At 32.3% G+C, this 23,649-nt stretch overlaps 1 pseudogene; it reads right to left on the minus strand.

Annotated features, from left to right (window-relative positions):
* Nucleotides 1–5,411: 5,411 nt before the first annotated feature.
* Nucleotides 5,412–5,529, minus strand: LOC120591909 (uncharacterized; annotated as a pseudogene).
* Nucleotides 5,530–23,649: the final 18,120 nt, after the last annotated feature.

Raw genomic sequence — 23,649 nt, forward strand, 5'->3', positions numbered from 1 at the left:
GTACTTCTGTTAAGATATGTTATCACCAATGTAATTCTACTTTCTTTTGTAACTCAACAAACATAATTTTTTTCTTTTTGTTTTGTCATATAACCCTCTTTCTATTGTTATTATGTCATATGTAACTCCTTCAAAATAGTCCAATAATATATTCTGCACACGTCTTTTTCAAGCCAAGCCACTTATAACCACTTATAAGTAATGTATCAACAATGAATACTAAAAGGAATAACCTAAAATGTAGTCACATAGCCAAATCGATCTGCCAAGCAAGAAACCAAAGATATAGTAAAATGAAAAGGGCTGCTATTAGATTCTCAAATAAATACTTATGGTAAAGTTTGAGGCAAGAAGTTTCCAGAGGCTCAAAAGGAATGCTATAAGGAGACACTAACCTTAACTTTATTTAATCGAGTCCAAAGAAATATGGGGGAATTGAGTGTCACTGCATCAACTGAAGGGTACAGAAAGCACAAGTGAGGTATGAATAGGAGAACCTTATGAAGGAAAAAAATATAAATCACAGCTTTTTTAAACTTCAGATACAAAGAAACAACAACCTTCACAAGTTCAACAGTGTTGAAAGAACTGCTGGGTATGCAACATCATTCGCATAACCCCTAGGTACAAGGACAGCATCAGGCAAAGTACTCATATGCGTATTTGTAATTATGGAAGGCTATAGATAGATTTATCAAAATCTTTAACCTAAAAATGTCTCACCAGTATATTCCAACAGACAGGACTATAGTTCCTTTAACATTAGAAGACATAAATGAATCCATATAGTGCTCAGGTATTCAGACTTCATGGTATAAATTAATTGACTACATTTTTGTTTTGTCTGTCTTGTTTTCTTTTCTCTTACCTACTCTGTTACTTAGCATTATTTGTTATAACTTGTATTATTTTCTTATTAAAATCCATAGGGGTTCACTTAAAAAAAATAAGATGCAATAAATAAAGAAAACATTAAAACCACCTGTGTTACCATCCAAAGATAATCGTTAGTTAACAACCTGTTATATAGGCACATACATACATATGAGTTGCTACTGTATGTATGTACGTATATATGTATGTGTATATATATATATATATGCAAATATGCATGTATGAATACACAGTCTTATTTCTTACAAGATCATTTTAAACACATTTTAATCATTTAAAAATAAACACCATAATATACACATGTTTCCATGATAATAAATACAAATAAAAGCTTTATTCTTTGTTATAATAAGGAACAGAGTACTAATTATATGATTGTTAAACATAGTCTAAGCACAATTGCATGGAATTAGAATTGTTAGAGCAAGAGACATTTTGATGACTTTCAGCTCACTCTGCCATTTTTGTTTTTATTCATTTATTTATTTTTGCTCCTTGAAAGACTTTGCTCTTCATGTGATTTCACTGGTAGTGCAGTAGAATAATCTTTTCTATTCATCCTTGGTAACCTCTTAACAATTTGCCAATATAATACAAATAAAATATGTTACTTTAACTTGTATTTTTATTATTTTTTTCAAGTATTTATTGACGTCTGTTCTTTTTTAAAAATATTAGTGCCTTTTACTCACTTTTAACTTTTTGTCAACTTTTTTGTTTTGGCAACATATTCAGAGACATAGAAATTTATTGTTTAAAATAAATTAAGCAAACAATTTTTCTTGTTTAGATTTTATACTGTTTATGATATTTCTTTTTACTCACAGACAACCAATATTAATTTTATATAGGTAAAACAATCAATATTTTCTTTAATGTTTTCTACTTGTGCAGTTATTCTTAGAAAGACATTGAAAAAATATATATCTTATTTTTTATATTATAAAATAATAATAAAATATATGTTTACTCATCAATTTACTTAATTTGCTTAATCATAACATACTCTCCTCAATCATTTGGCTTCTTTAAGTTCAGCTAAGTATTTACACACACAATGTTGCCATACTTTCAATTATTTACTTACTTCTAATATATACAATCTTTCTGAATATTGAACATCACATTACTACAGCTCTTATTTATTGAACACTTACATTGAACCTGGCTCAAAATTGCTCTAAATTCAGTTAAGCTCAACATAAACTATAAAGTATGTGGTAAAATCCCATTTCACAGAAAAAAAGCATAGAATCATTTTAAATAATTTAAATAGTTGAATAAGGTTTTGATACCACATCTATTTAATTCTCTTTTGTAACTACTATGAAATATTGTCTTATAAGCTATTTTAGACATTTATGAAAAAAAATCTGTAAATGCATGAATGTTTTAGATATTTTTGAAAAAAATCTATAAGTGCATTAATACATAAGTGAAATAATTGTAATAATATGTGCTATAATTTATTGAGTTAGGTCATTATATTTTTCTAGTCTAACATTAATCCCACCAAAGCAAGGAATTACCTTGAATGCCATTATCCTAAAGTTCCAGGCTAATTGTTAACACTATGCAAATCAATCTGCTAATAAGATATTGAATTAGAAAGAATTTCTCCCCATTGTATGATCATTTATCACATACACAATTAATAACAAAAATATTGGAGGGTAGATTTTGCATAGAGTTTATTATTCTATAGTGCAGAGAGTTTGCAACGAATCAGATTTGTTAATCAGTGAATATGGCAACATTAACAGCTTTATTGATTTGCCTACAATACACCATTCTGGGGAAAAAAAAATCAGTTTTGACCTTCTACTTTTGATGCATATAGGCAATTTTAAATGAATAAATTAAAGAAATAATGTTAAATACTGAAAGATTACTTACTTGTTGGAGAATGTAGATCAAATTCCCTTTTGTATCTGCAAAGCACCATTTCAGTTCCTTTTAATGTTAACATGATGTAAACTATCCACATGGTAGGTATACATAATAATGTGAAGCAAATGAATTTAGCCCCATGGGAATTTGCAGTGAGTGAAAAGGGGTTTAATTATCCATCTCGGCAATCGTGCAGATGAATATCAGAGTGCCTGATTTTAAGCTTATAAATGAGAAAAGCTAAGTAAACAACTTTATTCCTAACGTTTTTCTAGTGATGGAGTATACTTAAAACAATTTAATAGACTTGATGCTTCATATATTTGAACTACCATTTGAAAAATCAGAGAGATAGTTGTTTTGAAATAATGTTATAGTGGACGAAGAAAAAAGAGAACCAAATACTCGATAATGACCACATGAATATTCTTCAATAGAAATCTGAGTAAGAATAATCCAAGAAAAACATATGAAAGTAGCCTGCATAACAGTGGAAAGAATATCAGTTTATAATTTACTTGTTTTAGAATAGTCATTTGCTTCTTAACTAATAAATAAAAGCATATAACAAAGGCATTTTAAGTATAAAGAAGTTTTAAAAATATTTTTATGCAATCTTAAAGAATTGATATTATTTTTCTAATTATTTTACTAATATATACTGAAATTCAAAGCCAAGCAGCCATTAAGTGACAAACTCTTAGCTTGTATCCCTATTTAATTTAAAAAATGCTGTTTCACTTGGCCATAAGAACATTTACAGAAGATTCCATAAAAAATAGAACTATGAATATTTGCTAGCTATTTGCAAACATTAAATGACATTACAATAAATGTACATTAAAAGAAGATATATTAAAATGTCTTCAAATATGTTAAAATAAAAAACAAGAAATTATATTTTTAAAAAGCATTGAATAATATGGCAACCTCCTAAATTGATAGTCCTTTAAATATTTCATGCAACTATTATTTACTGCTATCTACTAATATAGTAGCACTTCCCTCTAGAGCATTTTATCCTTTAGATGCAAACAAACAAACATAAAAACAATGATTTTCTAACCTAAATATTTAGATAAATACGAACAAAACACACCAGGAGCTAGGATTGAGTAGTCATGATTTAACTGGAATTTTATAAGATTCTTAAAAACAAATAAGCATAAAAAAACCCAGGAATATCCAGAGATAAAGTATCAACTTTTAGGTTTTTGTTGTTGACTTTATGTTATTTTAGATTCTATTGCTAGATTCTTATCTTATGAAGGTCAAAGTCAGGAAGAAATATATACATATATGTCAAGATATATATATTTGTGCATAAATCTCATAGAAACTTAACAACATATAAATTATAGTCAAAATGCAACTTTATTTTTGTCTCCCATTTTCCTTTCAAAATTTATTTAATTGATAAATCTTTTTTAGTACCACTGGATGAAATATGGGCAGGTTTCATGACTTTTCCATTAATTATTAAGTAATCAAGTAGCGAATATTCACTTTTAGTAAAAACAGAGGTCAAATTAGAAATTGAAAATATACAGTCCAAGATGTCACTTAATATATAAATCTTCATTATAAATAAAGACTCCTTTTCCACCTTGCTAACAGTTAGGTATTCTCTGACATTTGGAAGAAGTACTTGGCCTTTTGGTTTTCCTGTTCTGCCTACCTTCAAGTATGAGAGAGAGGAGGATACCGAGAACAAGACAGTTTTCACTTGAACTACTCACTGTTTGTTCCTATTGTAAATTAGTGCTAGGCCTGGCAAATGTTTAGAATCATCTCTTTTTCTAGTTGGATACTTTAAAGGTTCTTCTGAGATTCCCCTGGCATTCTCCCACTTGTATGTAGTTTCCTTGACTTCAACAGATGAATCTCTATTTCAAAAGGGAGTTTGCAAATCCCTCAGAAGCCCCTAAGAAGCTCTCGTATACCCTGGCTTATTGCTGCTTAGGTCTCTTTGACCGTGTGTGCTAGTGGCCCTGTTGGCCAGAACCCAAGGAGACTCAACACTGGCTTTCTAGTGCTCAGGTCACTTCTGGTTTAAAGGAAACACACATCTTTTGCTCCAGTACTGTCTGATTTCAACCCTATAGCAACTGTCCTGGCCAAAAACCATAGAATTGATTTTCTTTCTTCTAAAGATTTCCTGAGTCAAAATATTCCCCCAAATTATAGTGGTCACACACTAAGTTTTTAAGTGATCCAGTTAAAGCACCACTGTACACTAGGCTTCATGTGACAAAGTTGGCAACTATCCCTTCGGGTGGAGGAGGAAATGTAGCTCAAAGAAAAACTTTTTCAGGAAATTCATTATCATCTACATGCTCTGATCCAGGTTTCACATACTTGATTTCACTAGATTGTCTAGAATTAAAGAACCCAGTTCTAGAACATTCACTTCCGAGTCCCGCATTTTGATCTCGCATTTCACCCTGGTATGAGCAGCTATATATTCTGGTGCCAGGTGGAAATTTCATTTATAACACTGGTTTGCTCAAAAGGCTCACAACTTACAAAAGACATGCTGTCTTTTTAAAGCAACCCTTGGTTGACCTCACAGATTGCAAGGAACTTGTCAAGTTACAATCCTTTATTTTTTTATTTTTTTTTTTTTACACCTATAGCACCTGGTCTTCCTAGGTGGTCTCCCATCCAAGTACCAATCAGGCTTGACCCTGCTTAACTTCCGAGATCAGATGGGATCGGGCTTTTTCAGGGTGGCATGCCATAGACAAGAAAAGTTGTCTTAAGGAATGAGGAAAATACAAACAACAAATACTTTTTAAAAATGAACTTAAAGCAAATTAAATGATGTTTTGGCTAGGGATATCTACAGAGAAAGTACATTCATAAAATCCATATAGAGTTTATATATATAAGATATTTGTAGTGAAAATCATGACGTAAAGAGATTGTGTAAAATCTGCATCAGTACATTCTAATAGGCCTATTTCAGCAGAAAACAGCTTAAAATGCAAATGGACAAAATATTAACTCTCAAGTTCTAAGCTACTTTAAGAATTAACACAAAGATGAAAAGCACATGAGTATATTTTCTTGAAATGCTATTCAGGCTATGCATGGCAATGTGTCTAGATGGACATTTAGAAACATCAATTGAGAGTATTTGGGTCTGCTGGATTTTATAATAATGAGAAAATGATTGATTAAGCAGAATTAAAATAAAAATCAACCTTTCCATTCTCTTTGGCTTTTTTTCCCCTGCCAGGAGGGCAAAAATGATTGCCATTTAATGACTACAAGATTTTTATTATAGCAGCTATTTTTCTTCTTTCCTTCTCCATAACAGTCTCAGACACATTGTAAATATTGCTGATTCATAGCTCCTCTCTCTCTCTCTCTTTATCTCTTTCTCTCTCATAAACAAAACATCTCTTTCTGCTAACTCTGCTTTATTTATGTCTTTAATGAATGTCTACCAATTACAATTCCTAGATAAATTTGTGTCTAGTATGCCTGTTCGTAGGCTGACTCTGAAGCTACACATAGTCAAGATAGATGACCGGGATGGTGTCCAATGATTGACCAGACAGTGAACAGGTGGTTATGAAGTAAACAGACTTGATCAATGTTACCAGGGCTGAGGAAAATGTTGCCAGGAGGTATAATAGCAATTTTTCTAGTCATGATGTTAGTGAATGTCTTAATATGTATCTTACCTGTATTGGTTATACAATAATACATCTAACAAAGTTTATAGCTCTTAGCTGTATGTATCCTTTTTATCTTCATTGGTCCAGTACAGTACTTTCACTTATTCAAATGAAACCACCAATTTTTCCAGGCCCTTCTCTAAGTGCAGAGAATATTGAGCTAATTGAGATAGTGCCTATTCTCATAGAGCTTTTTCTTTATTGAATAAAAAATGATTGAGATGAAAATTAATATTTATTGAAAATTTTATAAAAGCACTGTGAATTTAATATGCACCATATATTTTTGAGTATCTCCTAAGTACTAGGTATATATACTTAGGAAAGCATGGTTTATAAGAGGTCAAAGTCCTATGCTAGACTGCCTCTATTAAAATCCTAGTGCCCTTGCTTACTTCCTGTGTGACTTAAGTAAGTCAACCTCTCTGTGCCTTAGTTTTTTATTTGTAAAATTGAAATAACCATATTACCAACACTATGAATTTATTTTTAGGACTAAAAGACATAATAACTGTAAAAAGCTTAGAATGTTTGAATTAATATTAAATTCTAGCCATGATTTAACCTATGAAAGTTAAAAAAGGGACATGCTTATAATATGTATCTTAAGAGATAACTGTGAAATGCGATCTAGGGGATTCAAGAAATTGTAGAATTTCAATTATTTTTGTATTAGTTAATAAATTGTTTCTGAGGCAATTCCTGCTGTTTCCTAATTAATGGGTATTTCTTGAGTGTGTATATATGTGTGTATATATATATATATATGTGTGTGTGTATATATATATGTGTGTGTGTGTGTGTATATACATATATTCATTTAGAGAGAATTATGTATATGAAGACAGATATACAGCTTCATAGTTGAGATTTTTCTCTCTTAATCTCTTCCCATCTAGAGTTCTCTAGTTTTTTTTCACAGTAATTAAAAAAATATATATTTTCAAAAGGAATATGTAGAACATATCTTTTCTGAACTTTTTTTTAAAATTTCCTTAAATATGTCCATATTTACAGGTATAAGATAACTTGCCTGGTATATGATTCATTTGTCTGGTATATGCTTCTTGGTTTGCAACAGTATGAAGATACTATTCATTGTCTTCTAACTGTCACAGTTTCAAATGTGAAGTCTGATACCAGAAAGAAAAAGTGAAGAATAATATTGGTTTTGGTTTAAGTAATCAAGAGAAAAATAGAGTTCCCTCATTCATTGAGATGAAGAAGAAAATCAGGAAGAACAAGTTTGGGAGGAAAGACTAAAGATTTGTTTTAGTTTTTGGATGTGATAAATTCGAGGTATCTAGCAGACATTTACATGAGGTGTAAAGTCGGCAGTTGAGTATCTGAGCCCAGAATGCAAGAGAGAGATTAAGTAGGAAAGAATTGTGATTTGCAAGCCTGTAGATAATATTTAAAGCAATGAGACTAGGTGAGATGAGTTAATGAGTGAATGATGATAGAGAAGAATTGAGTTTCAAGGATTGAATCCTGTGGCATTTCAACTTTTGGTGATTGGAAAGAAGAGGTGAAAATGAGAGGTCTGAGGAAAGGGAAGAAAAACCAGGTCTGTGCCGTGAATAAAGATTTTCAAGAACTTTATCAAAGTCTGTTTAGAGATCAAATATAACAGAGACTGACTACTAGATTTATCAACATAGAAATCATTAGTCTCTTCATCAAGATCAATTTTGGAGAAGTGCTGAGGGAAGATGAAAGTCTAACTATAATAGATTTAGGAGACAAGAGGAAACCAGGAGACAACCCATAATGACAATGTTTTCGAGAGATGTTGATATGAAAAGATCAGAAAACTCTGTTGTGTAGATTCCTGTTTGCCAAATTTTTTCCACTCTCTGCTCTCATGTCTGATCACACCTGGCATTTGCCCAGCCTGAATGGGAGCAAGTTGGTACTATTTCTCTTGTTCTCCTAATATCTATTTTATCACAACCAATATTCAGATCTCACTTATACTTTACTGTCCTGAGTTGCTCCAGAAATAAATATTCAGAAAAAAATTAATTGAAAAATTTAAATTATGAATCATAAAACTTTTAGAAGTAGAAATTAGAAATTATTTGTTCTAAACCAGTGATTCTCATTAGTTTTTCATCACAATGCACACATATAGCTGAAATAATTTGTACATCACATTTGGGAACCACTTTTTTTCTCACTCAGGGAAACAAGATATTTGCTAATTTATTTGAAAAAAAAGGTAAATTATTTTCAAAAATTAGTACATTCTCATGAGTAATAAATTATTTCCTTTCTAGTTCATAGCTATCATGATACTCTAAGTATGTGTTGACACAATGTAAGAATTGTTTTTACTAGTGACTGCATTTACAAGTTGGGAGTATGTAACCTGAATAGATAAAGCAACACGCTAAAGCCACCTAACTCCGAAAGCGAGTAGCTTGGAGTAGGACTCGGCTCTCTTCGAGGACAGAGATAGAAGAAGTTTCAGGTAGGTAAATTCTAAAAGAAGTGAAATGGGCTTGGGCGTCATTTCCTGACTGGAAATTCTTTTTCTGAGAGGGAACTAGGAGCCAAATCTCATTAAGGCAAATAGGTTTTTCTGAGTTCTTAAACTTTTATCAAGTAAAGTAACTAGTGAAAAACTGCTACACCTGGAGAAAGAAATCAGGCCAAAGTTATATGCTGCAGTTGTACCAGAAGCTGGAAATATCAGAAGTTTATATAGTTCTATAGAATTTTTTAAGTCTCAAGGAAGAATTCAATGTAAAATTATATTTTACAGTTCAATAATAGAGCTTTCTAACTTTCCAAGGGCTTTCACATAATTTTATTTGATGCCCACAACAAACTTTGAAACAGGCAAATTTTATTTTCTTCATTTTAGTAATGAGGAAATGAGACACAGAAGATATACAATATTTGCTCAAGATCACAAAACCAGTAAATTATAGAATTGGGATTGAGTGCAGATCCCTGATTATAAGTCTAGCACTGTTTTCACTTAATGAAGTTTCAAGTCATAACTGAGAAATGGAAGACCGCCAAGAGATTACATGATTTATGTATCAACTGGTAATGTAATCTAGGGAGAATGTTTAAAATTTAATTATGTTAAGCTTGTAGCTATTCATCTCACCAACAGACTAAAATGATATATCAATTGAAGTTACTGTACTCTTTCCTTTTCACTCTGGAAGACAGACTATGCCTACCTAAGTAGTTAACAGGGTACTTTGGATTTTTTTGTATTAATAACATAGATTTGAAAAATTTCTCTGCCACCCATTTCCACACTATTTCACCATTTAAAACCTGTATAGCTTTGGGTACATTAACTAATCTTGGTTCAATTTTCTAATTTTTAAATTAGGGAAAGTTTTATCTACTGCAAACCATGTATGTGAATAATAAGGATTAAATCTTATAAAGTGAGTACAATAAAGGGGATCAATTGTATGATGATGGGTGGTAACTAGATTGAGAGTGGTGATCACTATGTAGTATATCCAAATATAGAATTATAATATTATACACCTAAAATATATATAATCTTACCAATTTTACCATAATAAAAAAAAGAGCATGAGGTTTGTTATCAATTATAAATGTTCATCAATAAATGTGTTTCAACTTGGACCCCAAGCCACATCATACTGGACATACTGGTTTAGCTTTAAATAAATATTTTAAAGAACCCACCCTAATGCAGTACACAAATGATAAATTAATTAGGAAAAATAGCATAAGACAATGGAAATTTTAAATCGAGAATTTGAAAAGTTAATGTAGAAGAAACATTTCAAAGCACAAAAGACAAACAAAACAACTATGAGAAATAAAGGAAAAAATCATATATGCCAAATAAGTTATTTCATTTTATTAATAATTTTTTTCTGACACTTTTGGTCACAATTTGCAATAATTCAACAAGACAATAAAAATATGTAGAACTAGACTTCGTATTTTACTCATCATTTACACACATAAATAATCCTGGTTCTCTACCAAAATCCTGGTCATCCTGAATTCCTCTCTTTTTCTAATTGTCAGTATATCTTGTCAGGTATAATTTCGACATCCATCCATAATAGGGCCATGCTCACCTCATCACCTTCACTGCTAACAACTTCTTTCAAGACACCAATATCTTCCAGCCTCCTCTGCAGTCTTCCTATTATATATTCATTCCACCTGCCAGGGCCTCACTACCCTACCGCAAATCCGTCAAGCTCAGGACTTTGAGGCTTTTGACTGGCCTTTGCTGCACAATCTTAGATTGCTCTTCCCTGGATGTTTACACAGTACCTCTCCTCTTTATCAGAATTGGCTTCTCTGTGAGCGATCCTGAGTTCCCTATTTGAAATCGTGGCACTCCAGTCCCCTAATTTCTGCTTTAACATGGCTCCTGAGCCAGTATCACAGTACCATATTTATATATTTCTTTTATTTTTCTTTCTTGCTAAGATGTTAAGTTCTATAAGGGCAGGAAGTTCTCTGTGTTTTAACTGTTATATCCCCACAACATGGAATAGCACTTGCCCAGTAGTAGTCAATTAGTATTTTTTTGGAACACATTACCCTTTTTAAATAATTTGATTATGGAATAATATGAATTATTACACATCAAATAGTTCATTTCCATGCTGCATTTTCATATAAAACTGTTCTACCATTAAGTACTTATTGAAATAATCTTAAAGGATTCTATTATAGAAAGAAAATTTTAATTCAATTATTTCTTTTAATATGTATAGTATGTTTGTATTTTGTTTTCTGTGCAGCAGTATTAGCCTGAGATATTAGATGACACCTTTTTATTTCTGCTTTACTTTGGCTTTAGAGGTATCTAAACTATAAAATTATTAGGTGGAAGTATAATTAGCCATAGGAGCACACCAAAAATGTAAATACTAATGAATCAATGCCCCAACCTGAGGGGCATTGATATTTCAAGAGGCTATTTAATGTTTTCATCAATGATAGATTACACATCATATACATTTGAGTTTCTGAACAAGGAGCAATGGTTGGCAGAAAATGTGCTCAAAGTTCAAACTGATCTTCGTTCTCTAGAAAAGGATCACAAATAAATGTAATGGAATTAAGTTACAAGTTACCGTAATACATCTTTGGGGGAAAGTATCTGAATAAAAGAGGACAGAAATACAGTTCAGGAAAAATGGCAAAATTGTTTAATCCATACTATTTATTAGCCACTATCATATATAGAGAATAGGATACAAAATGAGTAAGCCATGGCATCTACCCTCAAGAGTTTCTTTTCCATTGCAAGGAGGCAGAAATAAACAATAAAAAAAAATGTATAATGCAAGTTTAAAATTTCCTTAAGTGTTGAAACAGAAGAATACAAACGATAAGAACACAGCGGGAAAAATAATTATGAATGAGACCATTAATATGTGTTCTTTCAGCATAAGCAGCCATTCCATTTTCATCCCTATGTCCTTATTCCAAACTACCAGAAGAAGCAAATGGACTGTCTCCATTAAGTCAAGAGATTGGATATGATACCTGCTGTCCAGCTCTACTCCAATAAGCAGTGTATAAGAAAAGGAAGACTAACACAAATTAGCACACTTACAGAGGTTACGTTCCGGAAGGTTGACAGTGTGTAATTCTCTCAGGGAGGAGTTTGAGCAAAGCAGACTCCAGTTATACCAAAGCTTGAAAAAGTGCCTCTGTGTATTATCTATGAATGCTGAAGAGAGGAGGTGGGTAGGTACAAGAATTCAAGCCACTTGCTTGCTTTTTCTCCCTTTAATGAACACAAAATTTTGTATTTGTTACTTATTCAGTCAGTACGCTAGTTCAATTTTGCTGCCCACTTGTACAATCAGCAAACTCATAAGGAGATTCTCAGCCCTGAAGAATGGAAAGAAGATGTTGTGCTTGAGTCATGGAGAATGTTGAATGATAAAAACAAATTACAAATTTCAAGAGATTTATTTGTAACTTGAGAACAATCTCATGCCTGTTATTGGGCTAATTACTCAATGAGATTCCTGGTTTTGAAGGGAATCTCATTATTATATATATATAAGTAGATTTCACCCGAAACAAAGAATTTTTCCTATAAGATCAAACAAATTCAGAAGGCATTCAAGATATCTAGTGGAACTAACAGATATGCAGCAAGTTGAAAATGTTAGATAAGTGTTTCTGATATAAAGATCTAAAGTACATGATTTTTAAGTATAGTAGTTGTAAAACAGATATGAGGTAGAACAAATAAATACCGGGTTCAAGTTCTTATTTCAGATTCTCCTGTTAGTCACTTAGAAATCTCAACTGAGACAGTTTGCCATTCTGCTCAATGATGAGAAAATGACTAGATAATACCTCAATGTCCCTATCAGAACTGTTATTTCTGTGAAGAAAAATTAAATGTATCAAATCAATCCTTAGGGTACGAACTTACTCTCCTTATTTTAGGTTTTGACTTTATAACAACAGGAAGTTTCCATTTATGGTTCCAAAAAAATCTTGCAACTGCATTTTCCATAAGTTCTTTGAAAATGTTTATGTTTGGATAGTTAACAAGTCACCAGGGAGTTTGTGAATGAGAAAAAGTGCAACTCCAACAGTAAGCCCATGTTTTTATAAAGAATGCCTGCTGTTTTAAGGTCATAGCTGTGAAGCTGCGCTAGTGAAGAAATTAGTCATGAAAACACAGCATAGCACAGCAGGGATTTATTATTCATGAACCATTTCCATTTTTTTGTTTATTTGAAATAAGATAGATTGTGAAAGTGTTGAAATTTCCTCGTGGTACATAACTTTAGGGGAGTGCCCCTCTCTCCTCCTCAACACATCATGCTAATGAAATTATTCGGAAGATATGATCTTTGTCCAAGACTAAAAGTAAAGCAAGGATTTCAACACATGGGAAATTCCAAATGTGCAAACATAAAATGTTACCACACCCATAACTGAATATTCAGTTTGTTTTTCTGAACACATGTACATCTGAGTTTTAAAATTAAAGTGAATGTGGTTCCCTAAACATGGATAAAAAGTGCTGAATTTGGTGCAAATGGGCCTACTCAGAATTCCACATCCTAAATGGGAAAACTTAGAAACATGTTCAGAGGAATAATTTTCAAGTTCCTGTAATACTTATACTAATAGGCTTTGCAGGAATTTAATAGAGGGCTTAAAATTTTTAGAACAAGTTTCAATAACTCTCTTGAATTTGTAGTTGATTTATTGTTCTCTTTCTATACTTTCCATGGTAAAAGCACATCTCTTTTCCTAGGATGCACATGTACACCTCTGCTTTTTTATTTCAACACAATCTCAATGTACTCAGAGAATGGATACCTTATTTTAGAGTATATGGTAAAAGATTTGATATCACATTATCACTTCAAATTGTAGTTCTATTTGGTATACGCTGAAATTATTTTTCAACTGTAACAAGTGTATGGTAAGAATCATGAACATCTAACTATCATTACATTAGATGGAGTGAGTATGTTTTGTCAGGTGAGTTTTAATAAATAGCTCTCTCCACCTGTAAATTACCCTCTCATATTAAAGCTGTCTTTTGTTAAAATGCAGAAATTATTTTAAAAGTTATTTTTTTTAATTTTACAGAGTGTTAATTCTATAAAGATGGTAGCATTAAATGAGGAACACCTTGTGGGAATAAGTTTTCATATGAATCACTTCCTTTGAGTCAAGGCTACCAGGAGGACATGGAAGATAGGAAGAAAAAAATAAAGTAAGAAAAAGGTTTAGAAATGGAAAAGGAGATATAAAGGGTATAATGCAAGATGATTCATTATAACATGTATTCCTTGAGATATGGTAAAATACACCAGTAAATCATGATATATTAATTCAATAAGTACTCTATAACAATGAGGAATAATAAGCTGATGATATATATACAATCTCAAATAAAAAAAATATTGAATTAAAGAAGCCAGAAACAAAAGAGTACTTATTGTATGGTTACACTCATATGAAGACCAAAAGACTTGAAAGTAGTCTATAGTGGTAGAATTCAGAAAAATTATTAACTTTGGGAGAGAGGATGGTGACTGGAGGGTAATGATGCTAGCACTCTATATCCATATAGAATGTTATTCCATATAATGTTATATAGTTATTTATAACTAATTTACCTTAAAAAATCTGAGAGCCAAGTATGGCAGACAGACTTTAAGATTGCCCACTTTGGTCTCTACCTCCTGCTATTTATGTCCTATGTAATTCCCTCCCATTGAATGTAGATTGAACCCAGTAACTTGTTTTTAATAAACATAATACAAGAAATTACTTTTATATTTAGGTTATATGTGATTATGACTTCCATCTTGCTAGCAGACTCATTCTTTTGCTGACTTTTGAAAAGTAAATTTCCATGCTGGATAGAGGCCCATTAGCAAGGAATTGAGGGCAGCCTCCAACCAATTGAAAGGAAGGAACTGAGGCCTTCAGTTCAAAAGTTTTAAGTAATGCCCAGATTCCTGACTCATAGAATATGAGATAATAAAAGTGTATTGCTTTAAGATGGTAGGTGTTGGGGCAATTTGTTATGTAGCAACAAATAATACACCAAGCAAAACTGATCTGTAACCTAAATTAACCAATGAGTTGCCAGTTCTGTATAACTGAAAAGTATATCATGATATAAAACAGATTATTCAAAGTCACTTTTTTTCTATAATTATGTTCTGACAATTAGGTGTGCAAATAGTCAGACTTTGGGTTTGTCTTGGACTATCAAATTTTCCAGGAGGTAGGTCTTTCAGTTTTAAAAGCAGAATAGTCTTGGGCAAAGCAGGGCAATTGGTCGCCCTACATATTGACTATAAAATATTTTTGCTGCTTTTTTTGTTCTTAACATAATAGAGACTTCATGTTTGTTATATGATTTAATTTTCCAAATATATACATTTAAAAGTATATACTTCTCATCTTAATTAAGAGAGTCAAGAAAAGAAAGTTATAAAGATTTGAAAATTTTTTCGTCTCTTTTTTCCTTTTTATTTCTCTCTCTCTCTCTCTCTCTCTCTCTCTCTCTCTCTCTCTCTCTCTCTCTCTCTACCAAGATATGAGAAATCACTTATTATTCTATTTCAATAAAATAAAGCTTTGGGGCCCTATTTTAGAGAATCTGTCTGAATACATTGCTGTTAATGACAAAACCTTGCTGAGATGTCATGAATCAAGTAAGTAAAGGTCAGTTTTGATCAAAGTTGTCATCACTACTCAATCTCACTGCAACAATTTCCATTTCGATGACATTTAAGGTATGAAGAAAGAAAACAATGAGCTCTCCAAATGCAGTTGTTTTTAGATAGGAAATGGCATCTTCTACTGCAAAATTTGTAGAAAAGATTAAGTCATTTCTTCAGAATCATCTCTTAAACACAGTCTATTTCTCTCTGTGTTTCTCTGTGTATCTCCATCTCTCTCTCTCTCTCTCTCTCCCTATTTCAGACACACATACCCCCAAAAGCTTATTTTTAAATTCCACATTCCTCTATTGCATGTGATAAATATTGCACGTGTACTCTTGAAAAATGTAGAAAACAAAATTAATTGTTCAATGATTATTACATATTCTCATTAACAGTTAAAGAAAATACAAAGTGAATGTCCAATTAATGTCTTTAAATTTCATTTAAACTTTTCATACATATATGATTTCATTTGTTCATTTAAAAAATAATATATATTATTAAATATATAGAAAGTGATAGCTTTCTAGGAGAGCTACTAGTTAAACCTAATAATGACCATAAATGTGGAGATTAAGTCTCCCTGTATCAGATGATGTGGAAAGCATTTGGTCTAATTTTCTGAAGTTATTTATTCCATTAACCTGAAAGTTGCCTGAAAATACTACTACTTTTACCTCAATATCTTGCATTGTGACATTAGAACCCATAGAAAATTAGAAAACCCTGTTAAAATGCAATTAGATCACTTAAAAAAGAACACATATTTAGCCATTATCAATTCACCCATTAGTATAGACAAATTGATCATAAAATGTCCTATTTATATCTTAGAAGAGAACAAACCTGGAAAATTAGAAAATGCATTGCATTTTTCTGAGGAGAGAATTTTTAAGTATATGTGGCTTCTTTGCTGGAAGATTATATAAGAAGCACCAGGAATAGTTGGGACACTGGTATGGATGAGTCATCCCAAGAGAGGACAGTATCGAATATTAAAAATAAGCTGATTGCCTTATATTGCACCTGGATTTTAAGTTTTGTTGATACTTTCTTCAAAATAGTTCTGTAATAATGGATTCATTTCTACACCGGTGGGAAAATAAAAACATAATCTTGAATGCTTACATAGAAAAGTTCACTTGTGGGAGGGAATCTCCTCAAGTATAGTTAATATTTCAACACATCTTCATAACACCTTATACTTATGATACAACCTCTGCTTTTTCTTAACCAAGTAGTATATTCTCTGATCTTTCCAGCAATCTGGTGAAAGGAAATCATTTCCTTGTCTGAACTAAATTTTTAGAACCCTGGAGTACACAGAGTTAACATTTAAAAAATAGGTTTATATCCTGTACAACTGAAGAAATTATAAAAAATTAAATCCCAGCAGAAGCATATTTAAAATAACTCACAATATAACAATTTCAAACAAAATCTTTTGAGTAACTCCCTTAATGGATTGTGATACTTTTCTGTACCCAGCGTAAAGACATCCACAGAGCTCACATTTGTCCTACTTTATTAAAAGTAAATGATCACCATCACCAAGAAAGCAGTGGAGCACGAGGTTTAACCATGCAGCGCCTGGAGCCACTGCCAGAGTTCAAAGTCCAGACCTGTCAGTTACCAGCTTTGTGCTCTTGGGTAAGTTACTTCTCAGTCTTCTCAATTGTCAAAAGAACCACACTAGTTAAAAATCTGAATGGATTAAGCTGACACTTAGTAGGAACTTTTAATTGGCCAAAATGGCTGAGCAGAGGGAGGGCTGGTTTGTGAAAACTAAAAGTGTGCCCATCCCATAGCCTGATAGGCACAGACTTAAATTGAAAGATAGAGGATCTGAAGGAGTAAACAAAGAAATACAGCAGATTAGAGAATTATATTATAAAAAGAGTAATGGGTATGGTTACTGTATACGGAATTGAGAATAGATAAATTTGCTACATTTTCTAGAGAACTGACAACAGAACCACCAGCTGAGAACATAAATTATTCCCTAAAATAGCCATTGGGCCAACTTTCTAAGAGCAGAAAGTAAGCTAAGAAAGCTGATTGGTCTCCAAGGAGCATATGTCACTTCATGGTCATTTCACACGTGACTGAAGATCGAAATGGAAAAGAATTCCTGAAAGAGAATGGTGAACAAGAAGGCTACTGCCAGGAACCAGAATCAGAGTCTTAACAAGGAATATTCCCCAGTAAGCCCTTAAAATATCTGCCCCAAAAGCTTTCAGAATTTTCAATAAACAGTTTCTACTGTGTTTTTCTGATTTTTCCCATTCCCAGTAAGAGTATTTGTTGAATTTTCCCTGTCCTTGTACCACACTTTTGTATCAGGTGTTGATGGCAGCACAACTTGTGTTTTTAGTTCAAAGTTTTCTGGTTCTAAAAGAGCTGTATGTGAGCCTCATTTTGAAACTACTAGGTGTATCTTCCAAGATGAATTTTGGTATAAATTATCCAATGGTCCTGGACTTCGATCTTGATTCCATAACTGAATGGGCCTTCTATCTTTTCACCTTTAAGGAGCAAATGAGTTATTTGGCACAAAGGGAAAATATGATGCATTGATCAGTTGGAAAATATTAGTTCTTCCAAAGAAGAATGTTGACACATTTCCTTATATGATATTACAAAATCACATTCTTTAATATCTCCACTAGTCTCATCAGATAAGTCTTTAAGTACTGAGAAGCTATCAGGCACACAGTGGCAGAACAAGTTCCCCTGAATTTTAATTTTTGCTTGGAAGCTCAAATTTTATTATGGGCAGCAATCACTGTCAATTGCTTCCCTAGAAATGACATGATCATATGATTCATTTGTAAGAACATATCTGTCAAATACCCAAATCTAAATAACCATGGTTTTTCACTCATTCTTTCAGGAAAAAAATGATGTTTTATGAAAAAAGTATTTACTTGAGCTTGCAACTCAATCGCACAAACACTTTTACCTTTGTTTTAATATACAGCAGAAATAATTTTTGTCTATTGTCAATTTCATCACATAATACTAAAAAGATATAATCACAGATCAAGAGTTAATGAAATTTTAAAATTTTGCAGCTTCATCAGAGACATTCTGAAGTGAAATAGGCTTGTTTGTTTATTTGTTTGTTTTTTGCTCATTCCATTATTCGGACTTAATGATTTGATATAAACTGAGAATCCTAAAGTATACCAGCCAGAAAGACTGTTGAAGCCAAGCATTAACTTGCTCCCTCCTGAGAACATGGTGATTGGCACATTAGGGATAATCATACAAGAACATTAAGAGGCCAAAAGTCTTTAAGGAAATATCATCCACAGCCCTCAGATGACTGAAGCTATCCTTGCTTAGTAGAAAGAATTAATTGTTGGGATAGCTGACTTTGTGAAGTTATCTCTATTATAAGAATTACCCAATCAAAATATGTAGCATAAAATTTGTCTCTGATTTTAGGTAATACGATCAATGATACCACCTCAAATGTAGAAGACATTCAGGTCAGCCTCAACTCACTATCCAAGGTTATTTTTGATGATAGAATTGACCTAGATCTCTTTGTGGGTTAAGGTTAAGACCTCTTTGTGGGTTATTTTTGCAGCCATTAACATCCCACCTTATCTGGATTAATGCCTTTGGCTAAATGGAAAGAAAGATAAGTATACAAAATTAAACAAGAAGACATTAGGTTTTCCAAGGTAAACCCTGAGGGTTTATGACATTTGTTCAGATGATTGGGTCAATGACCCTGGGGGCCATGATCGAGGTTAACATTGCAGATTGGGTTCATCCTGTTGTTTTTTGTCATGATGGTGGAAGCTTTAGTTAAATGTTATATGAGACAGATTAAACAGATTTTTCCTAGTCTCTTTGTTTATCAGATTATTATAGCTAACATAATAAATAAATTCGTATTATGTTTCTTTTTGTGAGGTGAGAGGAGACATTGAAGGAAGTCAAGACAGAGGGAGGGGGCCACGCTAACTCCCACCAGAGTGAGAGTGTGTCAGTTGTAGACAGATGTCTTACCACTGCTACAGAAAAGTCAGATTCTTTGAACTTCGAAGATGAAAAAGTAAAACTTTCTCATAGAGCAAAGGGTGACTCAGGCAGGAAGATGAATTCTCCTGTGCAGAGTTCCTGAGACACTAGAGAAATGGTGGTACAGGGCATGTGGGGGTACAGTGGCAAGAAGAGGATCCAGTCCCAGCCTCTCCCCTCCAAAGAAAGCTGGGCCCACCACCTGGCCCTGCAGGGTGTGCTGCTTTGAGGGCTGCACCTTCTGCTTCCTTTGCAGGAAAGTCTTTTACAAGCTGTATTTCTGTATCTCACAGGCACATATCTGAAAGCTGGTAGCCAATATGCCTGGGGTCATCAAGTCTATCTTTCAAGCTCTGAAGAGAAAAGTGGAGGACAGTCCTGTCCACGATGACAACATGTTTTTGGGAAATTCACCAGAAGGCAAGATGATGGTATAGAAACAAGGGAAGCAATTGTCGGGTGCAATTTTCCATGAGTCTCACTTTCTTTCAAAATTTCTGAGTAAGACACTATTTACTTTTGTTCCAGACTATCTTTTTAAGTATGTTTTTATGTTGAAAATCCTTGGAAGATAAAAACAGTGACTCCTTTTGGACATAAAATAATTGAGTTTTATAAACTAAGGATTCCTCTCCTGTGATGTAACCCTCTATATGTGCAGGTATCATCTGGCCCTCTTTGCATTGCTTTGTGGGAATAGAGACAGGAGGAACCAGATCAAGCAAATGCGAATAGTCGCTTTCTGTTATTTCTCTGAGTAATAAACTGTACTTTGTCTCTGACCCATGAGTCTTGTATTTTCTACTACTTCAAACTATGGCTGGCTATCTTGTTAGCCTTCAGGTTGTGACTGAAAAGATAGGCCATAATTGACATCATTTAGTAGGACAAAGCATAATTACCTCATAGTAAGGCATGTAACATGAAATTGTATTTGCTGATTTTATCACCCTGTTTACCTTTTTATATATGGACAAATTCATGAATTGGAGCAAAAAGGACTACCTTATATACATACATTAGCCCAAAATTCATCAGTTGTTTTAATCTTCCATATCTTTACTGATTTTTAAAAGTTCTTCATTTGTTCATTATTAGAAATGTTAAAATCTACCAATAAGATGTATTTCCATAGTACTCTATATAGTTCTGTCAGTCTTTTGGTTTATTTGTTTTTAGTCTGGATTATTGATATATAGAAAATTTAAAACTTTTATATTTCATAGGCGAATTGAGCTTTTTATCATTGTGTAGCAGCCATTTTTACTTCTTGAAGTCTAAAAGTTGTATGAAATTAATATAGATTATCATCTTTCTTTCGATTAGTATTTAACTGGTAAATATAAAATTGTGCAGTTATATATGTATATGTGTGCATGTAATTATTTTACTCTCAACCTTAGTGTACCCAAATAGATGTTTGTTATAAACACCATATTTTATTGTATTTTGTCCTATTTTGCTATAGTCTAAATTATTTCTTTTTGAGTCATTTATTCAACTCATATATCTGATACATTAACTTAGATTTATTCCAAAATCTTATTGCATGCTTTTTTATTTACCATCCTTTTTCTATTTCATTTTTTAAAATTGCTCCTTACCTTCTTTGTGGTCAATTAAATATTTTTTCTCCTTTTATTTTTCTCTCTTCTAGTTTGTTACGCATTCTATTTCTATTATTCTCTTGTTTTTCTTAGAAAATCTAATGTGCATATGTCACTTATCAACATTTAAAATGAATAATTTTTCCCTTTATCAAATCACTATAAAATAGAAAACTTTAACATATGTTTATTTCATCCCAAAGCACGTTCTATTTTTCAGTTCTTTCCTGCATTTCAATCTTAAAACTTTTAAAATTGTTTTATACACAAACTGTTTATCTATTCCCAGATGTTTGTCGATTTCCATGCACTGTTTACTCAGCATTGTTCTTTGTATCTGACATCTCCTACTAAGATTCCTTTTCTCTTTTCTTTTTTTTTTTTTTTTTTTTTTTTTTTTTTTTTTTTTTTTTGAATTATAGCTTTTTGTATTTCTGCTTTTCATGGTCTTTTAGTGGCAACCTTTTTTATGTTTTAGTTTTTTCTTGAAATAATTTTATTTTTACCTTTTTAAAAAATCTTTTTTTTTTTTTGTTCTGGGAAATACATTTTACAATATATTCAGTGATAGATAAATATTTTAACTCATCACTTGGAAGATATTTTTCTTCTTTTATCTTCTATTGTGGTTGAGAAGTCATTAATTGACATTCATTTTTTATCTAATATATTTTTCTTTTTTTGATTGTTTAAGCATTTTTTCCTTTGAGATTTGGTACAAACATTATTTTTTTTGCTGTTGTTTGAGTATGTATGTGTGATTAATCTGCTTGGGCATTATTTGACTTCCTACATCAGAATACTGGCATCTTTCATTGATTCTTGAAATTTATCAACCTAAACTTTTTCAAATAGTTTCTCCCAAAATTTTATCTCTCCAGGCTTTGGAATACTGTTGTTAAATTTTTTCACTCTATTCTCCATGCAACTTAATATCTCCATATTTTTTTGTGGTAGTCAGAATTCTATGACAGCCTTAATATCTCTTTCCCCAGGGAGTATACACATCCTATATAATCCCATGAGATAACCACTGGCATGTTTAGGTTATATTATATGGCAAGTTGACTTCAGAGAGTTTAACCTGGATGAAGCTGACCAAATGAAATAAGCCCTTAAAAGGGAATGGGCTCTTCCTGAAAAAGAGGTTTATATCTTTAGAGGCATTGGACACAAGGAAGATTCTTTGTTGCTGGCTCATGGAGGATGCCATGGTACAAGGTATATAAGGAGCCTTTAGGACCTGAGAGATATCTAAAGCTAGCAAGAAAATTAGTACTTCAATTCTTATTTCTGATAACAATCTAAATGAGCTTTGAAGAAGACCTCAAACTCTCAGATCAGCTGGCCAACACCTTGATTTCAGCCTAGAGAGACCAGAGCAGGGAATGCAGTTATAGTGTGACTGAACTTCTGACATACAGGCTGTGAGCTAATAAATTAGTCTTGTTTTGTGCCACTAAATTAGTGGTAATTTGTTTCTCAGTAATATAAAACAAATATATTACCCCTCTTCTTTTATATATTTCTTTCTGGATAATTTCTTTACAGCTATATTCCAACTCGCTAATTATCTCTTGTTTTGTCTAATTCCCTGCTAATCATGAATGCTGAATTTGTAATATCAATTATTATATTTTTCATTTCAAAAGTTTTATAATTATTTCTTTATTTCAAATTTTATGGACTCTTATACCTTAATAATATATTTTCAATTCCTTAAAAAGATTATTCTTAAACATAGAACTTTATGGAAATGTTGAGGTCTGGATTCGAAATTGGTTCTTCAGTGAAGAATTGCTTGTTCTTCTGCCTAGTGCCTGGGGGGATTATCAGAGTGAGAATAATTTCAATTGAATTTTTGACTTAAAAATCTGGAGACCACTTGCTATTGATTTTGAGTGAAATCCTAGGTGAAGATTGGAAAATGGTTATACATTCTCAGGGATCTCTCTTGCCTCTCCAAATAATACAAGTATTTGAGAAAGACAATCTTTATCACTGCCCTGCTGGCAGGATAGTGATTAGGGTGAGGAAGATGTAGTCCTAGTTTATCCTTACAAAGAGGATACAGGCTTTTAGGCTCCAAGCTTTATGGAATAAGTTCTTCTGTTTGATTCCTCACCTAGGATTTGTTTTCTGTCCTCTATGTTCTAACTTATTAGGTTGTGAAACTTGGGAGTCTAAGAAAAACCAACATAAGATACATGGGCATTTATCATGAATAAATTCAGATTTGTTGCTTTATCACTATAGGTTCTAGCCCTTCTTAGTTGCAGTTTTTTGAGGATTCTTCACTTTATTTAAATAAAACTACATGTCTTTATATATTGTTACTAT

Source organism: Pteropus medius, unplaced genomic scaffold (genome assembly GCF_902729225.1).
Source record: "Pteropus medius unplaced genomic scaffold, Ma_sr-lr_union100, whole genome shotgun sequence".
NCBI classification, from domain to species: domain Eukaryota; kingdom Metazoa; phylum Chordata; class Mammalia; order Chiroptera; family Pteropodidae; genus Pteropus; species Pteropus medius.